The 11,018-nt window shown below is 40.0% G+C and overlaps 1 long non-coding RNA gene across 1 annotated transcript; it reads right to left on the bottom strand.

The window, feature by feature from the left end:
- Window positions 1–252: 252 nt before the first annotated feature.
- LOC139764432 (uncharacterized) lies at window positions 253–9,845 on the bottom strand. The gene is made up of 4 exons (XR_011716373.1): window positions 9,735–9,845; window positions 8,095–8,227; window positions 5,802–5,934; window positions 253–372 (listed from the first exon to the last, which is right to left on the bottom strand). It is a non-coding gene; the product is annotated as an uncharacterized lncRNA (long non-coding RNA).
- Between the last annotated feature and the right edge of the window lie 1,173 nt (window positions 9,846–11,018).

Genomic DNA, 11,018 nt, shown 5'->3' on the forward strand with positions numbered 1-11,018 from the left:
TCCCCTTTGGCGTCTTCAAAGGCCTTTACAGGGGAATAGTGGCATCTGAAGGGAAAGAGACAAATTAAAAGTTTACTTAAAAGACCGTTTAGGGGTGCCAAAGTCCAATACCTTTGCATGGTGGCATCCAAAAATAAAAAGACAAATTAAAGTTTTAGTTTAAATCCCCTTTGGCGCCACCAAAGGCAATTACAGGGGCATAGAGGCACCAATAGGGAAAGAAGCATCTGCAAAGCTTACCTTAATGCCACTTTGGGATGCCAAAGTGCAAGGGAATTGCGTGGAGGCATCCAAAATCTTAGAGGAAAATTGAAGGATTAATCTAAATCCCCTTTGGCGTCTTCAAAGGCCTTTACAGGGGAGTAGTGGCATCTGAAGGAAAGAGATAAATTAAAATTTTATATAAAAGACCGTTTAGGGGTGCCAAAGTCCAATACAGCTGCACGGAGGCATCCAAAATTAAAAAGACAAATTAAAGGATTATTTTCAATCCCCTTTGGCGCCGCCAAAGGCAATTACAGGGGCATAGAGGCATCATAAGGGAAAGAAACATTTGGAAAGCTTACTTTAATGCCACTTTGGGGATGCCAAAGGTCAAGAGAATTGCGGTGAGGCATCCAAAAATTTAGAGAAAAATTGAAGGATTAATCTAAATCCCCTTTGGCGTCTTCAAAGGCCTTTACAGGGTAATAGTGGCATCTGAAGGGAAAGAGACAAATCAAAAGTTTACTTAACAGACCGTTTTGGGGTGCCAAAGTCTAATACCTTTGCATGGTGGCATCCAAAAACAAAAAGACAAATTAAAGATTTAGTTTAAATCCCCTTTGGCGCCGCCAAAGGCAATTACAGGGGCATAGAGGCATTAAAAGGGAAAGAAACATTTCGAAAGCTTACTTTAATACCACTTTGGTGATGCCAAAGGGCAAGAGAATTGCGTGGAGACATCAAAAAATTTAGATGAAAATTGAAGGATTAATCTAAATCCCCTTTGGCGTCTTCAAAGGCCTTTACAGGGAAATAGTGGCATCTAAAGGGAAAGACCCTAATTAAAAGTTTACTTAAAATACCCTTTGGGGGTGCCAAAGTCCAATACAGTTGCATGGTGGCATCCAAAAATAAAAAGACAAATTAAAGGTTTATTTTAAATCCCCTTTAGCGCCGCCAAAGGCAATTACAGGGGCATAGAGGCATCAAAAGGGAAAGAAACATTTGGAAAGCTTACTTTAATGCCACTTTGGGGATGCCAAAGGGCAAGAGAATTGCATGGACGCATCGAAAAAATTAGAGGAAAATTGAAGGATTAATCTAAATCCCCTTTGGCGTCTTCAAAGGCCTTTACAGGGGAATAGTGGCATCTAAAGGAAAGACCCTAATTAAAAGTTTACTTAAAATACCCTTTGGGGGTGCCAAAGTCCAATACAGTTGCATGGTGGCATCCAAAAATAAAAAGACAAATTAAAGGTTTATTTTAAATCCCCTTTGGCGCCGCCAAAGGCAATTACAGGGGCATAGAGGCATCAAAAGGGAAAGAAACATTTGGAAAGCTTACTTTAATGCCACTTTGGGGATGCCAAAGGGCAAGAGAATTGCGTGGAGCATCGAAAAATTTAGAGGAAAATTGAAGGATTAATCTAAATCCCCTTTGGCGTCTTCAAAGGCCTTTACAGGGGAATAGTGGCATCTAAAGGGAAAGACCCTAATTAAAAGTTTACTTAAAATACCCTTTGGGGGTGCCAAAGTCCAATACAGTTGCATGGTGGCATCCAAAAATAAAAAGACAAATTAAAGGTTTATTTTAAATCCCCTTTGGCGCCGCCAAAGGCAATTACAGGGGCATAGAGGCATCAAAAGGGAAAGAAACATTTCGAAAGCTTACTTTAATACCACTTTGGGGATGCCAAAGGGCAAGAGAATTGCGTGGAGACATCAAAAATTTAGAGGAAAATTGAAGGATTAATCTAAATCCCCTTTGGCGTCTTCAAAGGCCTTTACAGGGAATAGTGGCATCTAAAGGGAAAGACCCTAATTAAAAGTTTACTTAAAATACCCTTTGGGGGTGCCAAAGTCCAATACAGTTGCATGGTGGCATCCAAAAATAAAAAGACAAATTAAAGGTTTATTTTAAATCCCCTTTGGCGCCGCCAAAGGCAATTACAGGGGCATAGAGGCATCAAAAGGGAAAGAAACATTTGGAAAGCTTACTTTAATGCCACTTTGGGGATGCCAAAGGGCAAGAGAATTGCGTGGAGACATCGAAAAATTTAGAGGAAAATTGAAGGATTAATCTAAATCCCCTTTGGCGTCTTCAAAGGCCTTTACAGGGGAATAGTGGCATCTGAAGGGAAAGACCAAATTAAAAGTTTACTTAAAAGACCGTTTAGGGGTGCCAAAGTCCAATACCTTTGCATGGTGGCATCCAAAAATAAAAAGACAAATTAAAGGTTTAGTTTAAATCCCCTTTGGCGCCGCCAAAGGCAATTACAGGGGCATAGAGGCATCAAAAGGGAAAGAAACATTTCGAAAGCTTACTTTAATGCCACTTTGGGGATGCCAAAGGGCAAGAGAATTGCGTGGAGACATCCAAAAATTTAGAGGAAAATTGAAGGATTAATCTAAATCCCCTTTGGCGTCTTCAAAGGCCTTTACAGGGGAATAGTGGCATCTAAAGGGAAAGACCCTAATTAAAAGTTTACTTAAAATACCCTTTGGGGGTGCCAAAGTCCAATACAGTTGCATGGTGGCATCCAAAAATAAAAAGACAAATTAAAGGTTTATTTTAAATCCCCTTTGGCGCCGCCAAAGGCAATTACAGGGGCATAGAGGCATCAAAAGGGAAAGAAACATTTGGAAAGCTTACTTTAATGCCACTTTGGGGATGCCAAAGGGCAAGAGAATTGCGTGGAGGCATCAAAAATTTAGAGAAAATTGAAGGATTAATCTAAATCCCCTTTGGCGTCTTCAAAGGCCTTTACAGGGGAATAGTGGCATCTAAAGGGAAAGAGACCTAATTAAAAGTTTACTTAAAAGACCGTTTTGGGGTGCCAAAGTCTAATACCTTTGCATGGTGGCATCCAAAAATAAAAAGACAAATTAAAGGTTTATTTTAAATCCCCTTTGGCGCCGCCAAAGGCAATTACAGGGGCATAGAGGCATTAAAAGGGAAAGAAACATTTCGAAAGCTTACTTTAATACCACTTTGGTGATGCCAAAGGGCAAGAGAATTGCGTGGAGACATCAAAAAATTTAGATGAAAATTGAAGGATTAATCTAAATCCCCTTTGGCGTCTTCAAAGGCCTTTACAGGGAAATAGTGGCATCTAAAGGGAAAGACCCTAATTAAAAGTTTACTTAAAATACCCTTTGGGGGTGCCAAAGTCCAATACTGTTGCATGGTGGCATCCAAAAATAAAAAGACAAATTAAAGGTTTATTTTAAATCCCCTTTAGCGCCGCCAAAGGCAATTACAGGGGCATAGAGGCATCAAAAGGGAAAGAAACATTTGGAAAGCTTACTTTAATGCCACTTTGGGGATGCCAAAGGGCAAGAGAATTGCGTGGAGACATCAAAAATTTAGAGGAAAATTGAAGGATTAATCTAAATCCCCTTTGGCGTCTTCAAAGGCCTTTACAGGGGAATAGTGGCATCTAAAGGGAAAGACCCTAATTAAAAGTTTACTTAAAATACCCTTTGGGGGTGCCAAAGTCCAATACAGTTGCATGGTGGCATCCAAAAATAAAAAGACAAATTAAAGGTTTATTTTAAATCCCCTTTGGCGCCGCCAAAGGCAATTACAGGGGCATAGAGGCATCAAAAGGGAAAGAAACATTTGGAAAGCTTACTTTAATACCACTTTGGGGATGCCAAAGGGCAAGAGAATTGCGTGGAGACATCCAAAAATTTAGAGGAAAATTGAAGGATTAATCTAAATCCCCTTTGGCGTCTTCAAAGGCCTTTACAGGGGAATAGTGGCATCTGAAGGGAAAGAGACAAATTAAAAGTTTACTTAAAAGACCGTTTTGGGGTGCCAAAGTCCAATACCTTTGCATGGTGGCATCCAAAAACAAAAAGACAAATTAAAGATTTAGTTTAAATCCCCTTTGGCGCCGCCAAAGGCAATTACAGGGGCATAGAGGCATTAAAAGGGAAAGAAACATTTCGAAAGCTTACTTTAATACCACTTTGGTGATGCCAAAGGGCAAGAGAATTGCGTGGAGACATCAAAAAAATTAGAGGAAAATTGAAGGATTAATCTAAATCCCCTTTGGCGTCTTCAAAGGCCTTTACAGGGAATAGTGGCATCTAAAGGGAAAGACCCTAATTAAAAGTTTACTTAAAATACCCTTTGGGGGTGCCAAAGTCCAATACAGTTGCATGGTGGCATCCAAAAATAAAAAGACAAATTAAAGGTTTATTTTAAATCCCCTTTGGCGCCGCCAAAGGCAATTACAGGGGCATAGAGGCATCAAAAGGGAAAGAAACATTTGAAAGCTTACTTTAATGCCACTTTGGGGATGCCAAAGGGCAAGAGAATTGCGTGGACGCATCAAAAAATTAGAGAAAATTGAAGGATTAATCTAAATCCCCTTTGGCGTCTTCAAAGGCCTTTACAGGGGAATAGTGGCATCTAAAGGGAAAGACCCTAATTAAAAGTTTACTTAAAATACCCTTTGGGGGTGCCAAAGTCCAATACAGTTGCATGGTGGCATCCAAAAATAAAAAGACAAATTAAAGGTTTATTTTAAATCCCCTTTGGCGCCGCCAAAGGCAATTACAGGGGCATAGAGGCATCAAAAGGGAAAGAAACATTTGGAAAGCTTACTTTAATGCCACTTTGGTGATGCCAAAGGGCAAGAGAATTGCGTGGAGACATCAAAAATTTAGAGAAAATTGAAGGATTAATCTAAATCCCCTTTGGCGTCTTCAAAGGCCTTTACAGGGAATAGTGGCATCTAAAGGGAAAGAGACCTAATTAAAAGTTTACTTAAAATACCCTTTGGGGGTGCCAAAGTCCAATACCTTTGCATGGTGGCATCCAAAAATAAAAAGACAAATTAAAGGTTTATTTTAAATCCCCTTTGGCGCCGCCAAAGGCAATTACAGGGGCATAGAGGCATCAAAAGGGAAAGAAACATTTGGAAAGCTTACTTTAATGCCACTTTGGGGATGCCAAAGGGCAAGAGAATTGCGTGGAGACATCCAAAAATTTAGAGGAAAATTGAAGGATTAATCTAAATCCCCTTTGGCGTCTTCAAAGGCCTTTACAGGGACATAGTGGCATCTAAAGGGAAAGACCCTAATTAAAAGTTTACTTAAAATACCCTTTGGGGGTGCCAAAGTCCAATACAGTTGCATGGTGGCATCCAAAAATAAAAAGACAAATTAAAGGTTTATTTTAAATCCCCTTTGGCGCCGCCAAAGGCAATTACAGGGGCATAGAGGCATCAAAAGGGAAAGAAACATTTGGAAAGCTTACTTTAATGCCACTTTGGGGATGCCAAAGGGCAAGAGAATTGCATGGACACTTCGAAAAATTTAGAGGAAAATTGAAGGATTAATCTAAATCCCCTTTGGCGTCTTCAAAGGCCTTTACAGGGGAATAGTGGCATCTGAAGGGAAAGAGACAAATTAAAAGTTTACTTAAAAGACCGTTTAGGGGTGCCAAAGTCCAATACCTTTGCATGGTGGCATCCAAAAATAAAAAGACAAATTAAAGTTTTAGTTTAAATCCCCTTTGGCGCCACCAAAGGCAATTACAGGGGCATAGAGGCACCAATAGGGAAAGAAGCATCTGCAAAGCTTACCTTAATGCCACATTTGGGATGCCAATGTGCAAGGGAATTGCGTGGAGGCATCCAAAATCTTAGAGGAAAATTGAAGGATTAATCTAAATCCCCTTTGGCGTCTTCAAAGGCCTTTACAGGGGAGTAGTGGCATCTGAAGGAAAGAGATAAATTAAAATTTTATATAAAAGACCGTTTAGGGGTGCCAAAGTCCAATACAGCTGCACGGAGGCATCCAAAATTAAAAAGACAAATTAAAGGTTTATTTTCAATCCCCTTTGGCGCCGCCAAAGGCAATTACAGGGGCATAGAGGCATCATAAGGGAAAGAAACATTTGGAAAGCTTACTTTAATGCCACTTTGGGGATGCCAAAGGTCAAGAGAATTGCGGTGAGGCATCCAAAAATTTAGAGAAAAATTGAAGGATTAATCTAAATCCCCTTTGGCGTCTTCAAAGGCCTTTACAGGGTAATAGTGGCATCTGAAGGGAAAGAGACAAATCAAAAGTTTACTTAACAGACCGTTTTGGGGTGCCAAAGTCTAATACCTTTGCATGGTGGCATCCAAAAACAAAAAGACAAATTAAAGATTTAGTTTAAATCCCCTTTGGCGCCGCCAAAGGCAATTACAGGGGCATAGAGGCATTAAAAGGGAAAGAAACATTTCGAAAGCTTACTTTAATACCACTTTGGTGATGCCAAAGGGCAAGAGAATTGCGTGGAGACATCAAAAAATTTAGATGAAAATTGAAGGATTAATCTAAATCCCCTTTGGCGTCTTCAAAGGCCTTTACAGGGAAATAGTGGCATCTAAAGGGAAAGACCCTAATTAAAAGTTTACTTAAAATACCCTTTGGGGGTGCCAAAGTCCAATACAGTTGCATGGTGGCATCCAAAAATAAAAAGACAAATTAAAGGTTTATTTTAAATCCCCTTTAGCGCCGCCAAAGGCAATTACAGGGGCATAGAGGCATCAAAAGGGAAAGAAACATTTGGAATGCTTACTTTAATGCCACTTTGGGGATGCCAAAGGGCAAGAGAATTGCATGGACGCATCGAAAAAATTAGAGGAAAATTGAAGGATTAATCTAACTCCCCTTTGTCGTCTTCAAAGGCCTTTACAGGGGAATAGTGGCATCTAAAGGAAAGACCCTAATTAAAAGTTTACTTAAAATACCCTTTGGGGGTGCCAAAGTCCAATACAGTTGCATGGTGGCATCCAAAAATAAAAAGACAAATTAAAGGTTTATTTTAAATCCCCTTTGGCGCCGCCAAAGGCAATTACAGGGGCATAGAGGCATCAAAAGGGAAAGAAACATTTGGAAAGCTTACTTTAATGCCACTTTGGAGATGCCAAAGGTCAAGAGAATTGCGGTGAGGCATCCAAAAATTTAGAGAAAATTGAAGGATTAATCTAAATCCCCTTTGGCGTCTTCAAAGGCCTTTACAGGGGAATAGTGGCATCTGAAGGGAAAGAGACAAATTAAAAGTTTACTTAAAAGACCGTTTAGGGGTGCCAAAGTCCAATACCTTTGCATGGTGGCATCCAAAAATAAAAAGACAAATTAAAGATTTAGTTTAAATCCCCTTTGGCGCCGCCAAAGGCAATTGCAGGGGCATAGAGGCATCAAAAGGGAAAGAAACATTTGGAAAGCTTACTTTAATACCACTTTGGGGATGCCAAAGGGCAAGAGAATTGCGTGGAGACATCCAAAAATTTAGAGGAAAATTGAAGGATTAATCTAAATCCCCTTTGGCGTCTTCAAAGGCCTTTACAGGGGAATAGTGGCATCTAAAGGGAAAGACCCTAATTAAAAGTTTACTTAAAATACCCTTTGGGGGTGCCAAAGTCCAATACAGTTGCATGGTGGCATCCAAAAATAAAAAGACAAATTAAAGGTTTATTTTAAATCCCCTTTAGCGCCGCCAAAGGCAATTACAGGGGCATAGAGGCATCAAAAGGGAAAGAAACATTTGGAAAGCTTACTTTAATGCCACTTTGGGGATGCCAAAGGGCAAGAGAATTGCATGGACACTTCGAAAAATTTAGAGGAAAATTGAAGGATTAATCTAACTCCCCTTTGGCGTCTTCAAAGGCCTTTACAGGGGAATAGTGGCATCTGAAGGGAAAGAGACAAATTAAAAGTTTACTTAAAAGACCGTTTAGGGGTGCCAAAGTCCAATACCTTTGCATGGTGGCATCCAAAAATAAAAAGACAAATTAAAGCTTTAGTTTAAATCCCCTTTGGCGCCACCAAAGGCAATTACAGGTGCATAGAGGCACCAATAGGGAAAGAAGCATCTGCAAAGCTTACCTTAATGCCACTTTGGGGATGCCAAAGTGCAAGGGAATTGCGTGGAGACATCCAAAATCTTAGAGGAAAATTGAAGGATTAATCTAAATCCCCTTTGGCGTCTTCAAAGGCCTTTACAGGGGAGTAGTGGCATCTGAAGGGAAAGAGATAAATTAAAATTTTATATAAAAGACCGTTTAGGGGTGCCAAAGTCCAATACAGCTGCACGGAGGCATCCAAAATTAAAAAGACAAATTAAAGGTTTATTTTCAATCCCCTTTGGCGCCGCCAAAGGCAATTATAGGGGCATAGAGGCATCATAAGGGAAAGAAACATTTGGAAAGCTTACTTTAATGCCACTTTGGGGATGCCAAAGGTCAAGAGAATTGCGGTGAGGCATCCAAAAATTTAGAGAAAAATTGAAGGATTAATCTAAATCCCCTTTGGCGTCTTCAAAGGCCTTTACAGGGTAATAGTGGCATCTGAAGGGAAAGAGACAAATCAAAAGTTTACTTAACAGACCGTTTTGGGGTGCCAAAGTCTAATACCTTTGCATGGTGGCATCCAAAAACAAAAAGACAAATTAAAGATTTAGTTTAAATCCCCTTTGGCGCCGCCAAAGGCAATTACAGGGGCATAGAGGCATTAAAAGGGAAAGAAACATTTCGAAAGCTTACTTTAATACCACTTTGGTGATGCCAAAGGGCAAGAGAATTGCGTGGAGACATCAAAAAATTTAGATGAAAATTGAAGGATTAATCTAAATCCCCTTTGGCGTCTTCAAAGGCCTTTACAGGGAAATAGTGGCATCTAAAGGGAAAGACCCTAATTAAAAGTTTACTTAAAATACCCTTTGGGGGTGCCAAAGTCCAATACAGTTGCATGGTGGCATCCACAAATAAAAAGACAAATTAAAGGTTTATTTTAAATCCCCTTTAGCGCCGCCAAAGGCAATTACAGGGGCATAGAGGCATCAAAAGGGAAAGAAACATTTGGAAAGCTTACTTTAATGCCACTTTGGGGATGCCAAAGGGCAAGAGAATTGCATGGACGCATCGAAAAAATTAGAGGAAAATTGAAGGATTAATCTAACTCCCCTTTGGCGTCTTCAAAGGCCTTTACAGGGGAATAGTGGCATCTAAAAGGAAAGACCCTAATTAAAAGTTTACTTAAAATACCCTTTGGGGGTGCCAAAGTCCAATACAGTTGCATGGTGGCATCCAAAAATAAAAAGACAAATTAAAGGTTTATTTTAAATCCCCTTTGGCGCCGCCAAAGGCAATTACAGGGGCATAGAGGCATCATAAGGGAAAGAAACATTTGGAAAGCTTACTTTAATGCCACTTTGGAGATGCCAAAGGTCAAGAGAATTGCGGTGAGGCATCCAAAAATTTAGAGAAAAATTGAAGGATTAATCTAAATCCCCTTTGGCGTCTTCAAAGGCCTTTACAGGGGAATAGTGGCATCTGAAGGGAAAGAGACAAATTAAAAGTTTACTTAAAAGACCGTTTAGGGGTGCCAAAGTCCAATACCTTTGCATGGTGGCATCCAAAAATAAAAAGACAAATTAAAGTTTTAGTTTAAATCCCCTTTGGCGCCACCAAAGGCAATTACAGGGGCATAGAGGCACCAATAGGGAAAGAAACATCTGCAAAGCTTACCTTAATGCCACTTTGGGGATGCCAAAGTGCAAGGGAATTGCGTGGAGACATCCAAAATCTTAGAGGAAAATTGAAGATTAATCTAAATCCCCTTTGGCGTCTTCAAAGGCCTTTACAGGGGAGTAGTGGCATCTGAAGGGAAAGAGCTAAATTAAAATTTTATATAAAAGACCGTTTAGGGGTGCCAAAGTCCAATACAGCTGCACGGTGGCATCCAAAATTAAAAAGACAAATTAAAGGTTTATTTTCAATCCCCTTTGGCGCCGCCAAAGGCAATTACAGGGGCATAGAGGCATCATAAGGGAAAGAAACATTTGGAAAGCTTACTTTAATGCCACTTTGGGGATGCCAAAGGTCAAGAGAATTGCGGTGAGGCATCCAAAAATTTAGAGAAAAATTGAAGGATTAATCTAAATCCCCTTTGGCGTCTTCAAAGGCCTTTACAGGGTAATAGTGGCATCTGAAGGGAAAGAGACAAATCAAAAGTTTACTTAACAGACCGTTTTGGGGTGCCAAAGTCTAATACCTTTGCATGGTGGCATCCAAAAACAAAAAGAGAAATTAAAGATTTAGTTTAAATCCCCTTTGGCGCCGCCAAAGGCAATTACAGGGGCATAGAGGCATTAAAAGGGAAAGAAACATTTCGAAAGCTTACTTTAATACCACTTTGGTGATGCCAAAGGGCAAGAGAATTGCGTGGAGACATCAAAAAATTAGAGGAAAATTGAAGGATTAATCTAAATCCCCTTTGGCGTCTTCAAAGGCCTTTACAGGGGAATAGTGGCATCTAAAGGGAAAGACCCTAATTAAAAGTTTACTTAAAATACCCTTTGGGGGTGCCAAAGTCCAATACAGTTGCATGGTGGCATCCAAAAATAAAAAGACAAATTAAAGGTTTATTTTAAATCCCCTTTGGCGCCGCCAAAGGCAATTACAGGGGCATAGAGGCATCAAAAGGGAAAGAAACATTTGGAAAGCTTACTTTAATGCCACTTTGGGGATGCCAAAGGGCAAGAGAATTGCATGGAGCACTTCGAAAAATTTAGAGGAAAATTGAAGGATTAATCTAAATCCCCTTTGGCGTCTTCAAAGGCCTTTACAGGGGAATAGTGGCATCTGAAGGGAAAGACCAAATTAAAAGTTTACTTAAAAGACCGTTTAGGGGTGCCAAAGTCCAATACCTTTGCATGGTGGCATCCAAAAATAAAAAGACAAATTAAAGGTTTAGTTTAAATCCCCTTTGGCGCCACCAAAGGCAATTACAGGGGCATAGAGGCACCAAAA

Source organism: Panulirus ornatus, chromosome 50 (genome assembly GCF_036320965.1).
Source record: "Panulirus ornatus isolate Po-2019 chromosome 50, ASM3632096v1, whole genome shotgun sequence".
In the NCBI taxonomy this organism is placed as follows: Eukaryota; Metazoa; Arthropoda; class Malacostraca; order Decapoda; family Palinuridae; genus Panulirus; species Panulirus ornatus.